The sequence below is a fragment of the Centropristis striata genome, chromosome 17 (genome assembly GCF_030273125.1).
Source record: "Centropristis striata isolate RG_2023a ecotype Rhode Island chromosome 17, C.striata_1.0, whole genome shotgun sequence".
NCBI classification, from domain to species: domain Eukaryota; kingdom Metazoa; phylum Chordata; class Actinopteri; order Perciformes; family Serranidae; genus Centropristis; species Centropristis striata.
Window position 1 is genome coordinate 12,903,382 of NC_081533.1, and position 6,262 is coordinate 12,909,643.

Consider the following 6,262-nt stretch of genomic DNA (forward strand, 5'->3'; position numbering starts at 1 on the left):
AATAATAAATTGGGGGATACCAAGTCCAAAGTATGAGATACTATGTCAAAAATATGGAGGACGACATCAAAATTATGAGTTTTGAGTCAATATTAAGTCAATATTGAGTCAATATTAAGATATGTTAAGTCAACATTAAGAGATATTAAATAAAAATTATGAGATATTAAGTCAAAATTATGAGTTGTTAAGTCAGAATTATGAGTTATGAAGTAAATTTTATGAAATATTTCAGAATTATGAGATATGAAGTCAAAAGTATTAGATATTGAGTCAAAATTATGAGATGTTAAGTCACAACTATGAGATATTAAGTCAAAATTATGAGATGTTAGTCAAATTTATAAGATATTAAGTCAGAATTAAAGTTAAAAAAAAAAAAGACATTAAAACAGTGATATAGTGATTCTAAACAAAGAAATTCTAAGTAGAAAAAACAAGAGATACCACATCTTGACTTGCTGTCAACATTAGAATTTGACTTAGTAAATCCCAACTTACTGTGAGTATTTTTCTTTTTTTGGGGTCAGAAAGAGGCTTCCCTAATCCGTCAACAAAAGACAAAACAGCCTGTTACAACGTGTTGGGCAACACTAAATAAGCAACCTGCACTTTGTCATCATCACCACAGACTGAAGTCAGACAATATGAAGCCTGTGGATCACTGAGAGCTGTAGAGTAATTACAGCAGATCAACTGTCTGTCTGCTCCTGGTGTGTCACAACACACATAATCCATATCTATCCATCCATCCATCCATCCATCCATCCATCCATCCATCCATCCATCCATCCATCCAGTTATCTGTCTGTCTGTCTGTCTCTCTCTTCTATCTATCTATCTATCTATCTATCTATCTATCTATCTATCTATCTATCTATCTATCTATCTATCTATCCATCATTCCATCCACCCATCCATCCATCCATCTATCTGTCTGTCTGTCTGTCTGTCTGTCTGTCTGTCTCTCTCTTCTATCTATCTATCTATCTATCTATCTATCTATCTATCTATCTATCTATCTATCTATCTATCTATCTATCCATCCATCCATCCATCCATCCATCCATCCATCCATCCATCCATCCATCTATCTATCTATCTATCTATCTATCTATCTATCTATCTATCTATCTATCTATCTGGTGGTGTGTGTGGCTCCCCCTGCCGGTCACCAGTAGTCACTGCAGCTCATTTTAAAAACAATGTTGATTATTTTCTTCCTTCATTTGTAGCAGATTATCTTTTTCTCTCTCTGTCTCTCAGGGGATCACCGTGCTGTGATGCCTTCACTGACCACTACACTGATCGGAATGTTTCTGTCTGTGCGCCAATGTGTTTTAAATATCACGCAGACGTCACAGAAAGGGCGTAGTTGGGTCTGTTGTGTTGCTTAGTTGCTTCATCAAAATAAATAGTCAGGAGGTGTTTTCTCACGGCAAAGACATTTGCAGTAACATGTGGTTAAAATGATTCGTTCAACCAAAGCCTTGTGGGGAATTTGATCAAGAAAAACCGGTTTAAAAAGAAAATGATTTTTAAAAAATCTGTACAAACTCTTTATGTGACGTACAACTGACTTTTATTCACTTTAAATAGACCGATTTATTCATTAAAAAAATATTTGATATGCCTTCACTTTCCAGAGCTATCCTTAAAATAATCTGTCCCGTTCTCAGAGCGCGCTGGAGCGTCAGGAGCGCAGCGTTGCGCCAAAAAATAAAATAAACAGGGGGGCGTGTGCGTAAATGGCGCAGAAAGAGAGCGCAGCAGCGTGAGACATTTGGGACAGATAGTCGGTTCTGAAAGACGGTTTTCGGAAGATATCAAACTTGGCTGCTCGACAGGTTCTTGTTTGTCTTTGACAGGAGATTCCCAACGCAGCTGTCCAAGTGTCAAACCACACAGAATGTCAGGTAGCACCGGGATTTCAAAATAAAAGCATGGCTGGCATCAAAACACTAGGATGGTAGGCTGTTTGAAAACGATGCATACAGGTTTTGTACCACACAGATCAGCCTTCTCAGACAAACATGATTTATTTCAGAATATGCACCATGTGAACAACATAATTTGGATTATTTAAAGGTTTAGAAATAGATTTTGGGTGGGTTCAGCTCATCTTCATGCGTGTTTATTCCCATTGTCCTTCCCATTTTGAAAAGTATTTGGTTCCATATGTCTTTATATCCACTCAGACATATGCAATAGCCCTTTTTCTTTGTCTCCAGATATTTCAAAAAGGCGGGAGCAGGTTATTCCAATACAAATCTCATTATGATTGGAAAGATTTTCCTCTTTTTTGAAATCTATAGTCAGGGGAAAAAAGTATTAGATCATTTTTTTCTTCCATTTCTTGTTCATAAAAAAAAAAAGCACAGGTGATGCTTAAGGTAACAGTCAATTTTACTTTCAAGTTGCCTGTTTCTTTAAAAAAATGTTCCAGTAAAACCACTGGTTATCTCATCAAACTGTTAGTAGGTCAAAGTATTTTCCAGTGTATTATGTGAATCAGCTGATTTCACATCACAGGGACACAGAGACAATATCAAATATGCACAATTTAACATGTTTTAAGTTTTGAAGAATGAAGATGTACAGTCATGGAAAAAAATATTGGACCACCCTTGTTTCTCTAATATCTTGTTTATTTTAATGCCTGGTACAACTAAAGGTACATTTATTTGGACAATATAATGATAACAACAAAAATAAAAAAAAGTTTGATTTAAGATCTGATATCTAGACATTTTCCATGGTTTTCTTGATAATGATTTTGGTTATTATCAAGAATATATGGAAAAAAACAGCTCTTAAATTAAAACCTTATAAGCAATTTCTGTTGTTATCATTATATGTGTCCAAATAAATGTACATTGAGTTGTATCAGGCATTAAAATGAACAAATTGAAGAAAACAATGGTGGTCTAATCATTTTTTACATGACTGTTAATTAGCTCTGTCTGCTGCTTCAGGGCATCTTTATTTTCTCATCCTAAAACATGTTTATGCTTTTAATTTGTATGTACTGTGGGTAAGAGAAGTTGAAAGAGCTGTCTGTGTATTTGCAGTGCATGTGTGTCATGTAAAGCTGTTTTTGTTTTATAATTTGGCACAAAATCCTTTCAGTAAATCCACATTCAGGGGTTAATACATCGACCATAAACTGCTGACCAATATCCTCGGTTCACGTCTGGTCAAGGACCTTTGTTGCATGTTATTCACTGTCTCGCTCTCCTTTCATTTCCTGTCATCTCTTTGCTGCCAAATAGCAAATAAAGACACAAAATGCACCAGAACAAGCTGGATTTTTCCGCAGGATTACTACAAGAGTGGTCATCATGACCCACTTTAACACACATATTTTAAGTTTATATTGTGCTTTAGTGGCTCATATAACCAAACAAATTCACTAATTAATTAAATGACCACAAAGTATTTGTTCCACAGACACTGTCCAGTCTATAAAACACAGCCAGTGGCCAGTTTTTATTTAATTTAATTAGGTATTTCTGAAATTACAAACAATGTGCTGTGAAGCTTTTGATCTTCCTCAACAGATGAGAGTTTAATCCTAACTTTAAACCAACATGCTTGAGAAAAATGGATATTTAAACATCTTCATCAATGCAAACTCCATTTGCTGTTGAAGTGATATAATAAAAGTACCCAGATAGTACCTAAATATAATTTTAAATTAAAAAAAGTAAAATTATGTCAAGTATCAGCATAAAATATACTTTAGGTAAACTTAATATTATGCAAAATGGCCCTTTTTATAATTATGTATATTATAGTATTACATTATAATGATTGGTGCCTTAATATGTACATAATTTTAATATTGAAGGTGGTGAATATAAGGTTTAATTTTACACTGCAATAATACAAAATGTATCTGCTTATTATATTTTGAATTATTAATCTGAATCTGCATAATTATAGTGGGAAAAAATACAATATTTGTCTCTAAGAAGTAGTGTAGTAGAAGTACAAAGTAGCAGAAAAATTAAAATACTCAAGTACAAGAAACTCAAAATTGTACTTAAGTACAGAACAGAGAAAATGTCTGCAAAAAGAGTTCATATGGGAGCTGGAAAAAAAATGATGCATGTATGTGAATTTCTATTTTCAATAAAAAGAGATAAAGAAGAAAATGCTTTAAATGTCCAAATGGATGCCAAGTCTCTTTTGAAGCAGGTGAAATATTGCAAAACATGAAACTCTGTTGTATTTTTCTTGAGTTTGTTTAATTCATTTTAGTGGTTTATAGCACAATAGCAACTCAAATAACTTGATGAGGAAGTGACATATAAGTATACTGTATATAAGGTGCTGGAAAAGCCTGAAAATGCTTGAATTCTCCTGTGGAAAAGTCCTGTGGCTGCCCTTGAAAAGTTTACAGTGTTGCATGGAGTATGCAGAGAACGGAGACATGCTGAACTTTGCATGCTGGTTTGTATATTGGAACAAAAGACACACCACAAGGGCAAGCTCCATTCATAATATAAATATTCAAATTGTTGACGAATATCTTGCTACTGTGTTGATCTTAATACTGAACTTATTGCCAAACGGGGTCAACAAAGGATTAATTTAATGCTGAAGCCTAATTCTTTCGATGTCTGTGATATGATCTTGTGTAACTTTTACCATTCACTTAGTGAAAGCCTTTTAACCTTTTATCTGCTGGTTTAACAGGTTGTCTGTGTAAAAAAGAACAGTATTTCAAGCAGTTAAAGTGCTCAAAGATGATTTTAGTTCAGCATTAGGCACAATTTGGGAGACTAAAGGCATGTTTCCACTGAGTACTTTGAGTACTTTTTGGAAAGAGCCTTTTGGCTCCGCCCACTAGTGAGTTCCCCTCGGCCTCTGTTCCCATGCAGCTACTTTTGTAGCGGCGAACCAACAGAATCTGAATGTGACAACAGACAGATGCAGCAAGCATCGTTGCCAACTTAGCGACTTTGTCTCTATATTTAGCGACTATTCAGACCCCTCTAACAACTATTTTTTTTAAAGCGAGTAGCGACAAATCTATCAACTCTTTCTGGTGTTATTGGAGACTTTTGGAGACTCGTTCCTACTCTTCTTAATGAGTAGCGCCGTCCCAAAGCACTCACAAGCGGCCCAGTCCTCCCGCAGCAGTCTCTCCCTGCTGCAGTGAGAGCAGGAGATGTTAACCCCTCAGCGTCCAGTTTGAACCACTATTCAAATGAATCACGCACGCACGAAATTGCCATTCAGTAAAGGCTCAGAAAGCACCTACCCTAGGCAGGTACTTTCTGAGCTGCTACCTGAGCCGCTAACCAGTCTCTCCCAAGCCACACCCATAGTGGCTCACTAGAGGGAAAAGTACCTAATGGAAACACACCTTAAGATTATCTCTAATGCCTTCAGGCCGACGTTACAATGTGCCCTTACAGACAACAAATCGTTACTCTTTTCCCCTCTTTTTTCCCTTCCGCTATTAAGCTTCTCGACACAGATCGTACTGATTTTAAGTGACCAATATTTTAGAGTCGCCCCTCCTCAGCTCTTATAATAAACACTTTTTTTTTTTGTTTTTGTTTTTTTCCTAAATCATCTCCTCATGACGCCGGCCACCTATGGTAAAATCTCCTACATCCTCAGTTGATCAGATCATGTGCTTTTTCCCCTTTAAGATAATGGCCTATGTCAAGTGTGTGACTTAAGCGGATTTATTATGCCTAAGTCAAAATAAAATGTGACTTTTTTGAACATGCCTTTGTGACTCAAGCAAGATATGGTAACACCTTATTTTGAAAGTGTCTACATAAGAGTGACATGAGCGTGTCATAAACATGACATGGGATGTGTCATGAACATTAATGACACTTTGAAGTAACATTAATGCTCATGATACTTGTCATGTCATGTTTCTGACATTTGTGTCACTCTTATGTAGACACCTTCAAAATAAAGTGTTACCATATCTTGCTTAAGTCACAAAGGCATGTTCAAAAAAATTGCCTAAGTCATTTATTTGTCTTAAGTTACGTAATTTACACACAGTGTTATTACTATGCCAATAGCCATCCTTTGTTACATCCTTTTTGAGTGAAATGATCAATAAATGTCATATGTTACACTTTTGGTAAAGTTTTTTGTGTTTCCTGCAAAACTTGAAAAAAAAAAAACATGTTAAATTGTGCATCTTTCATATTGTCTCTGTGTCCCTGTGATGTGGAAACAGCTGATTCACATAATACACTGGAAAATACTTTGACCTACTAACAGT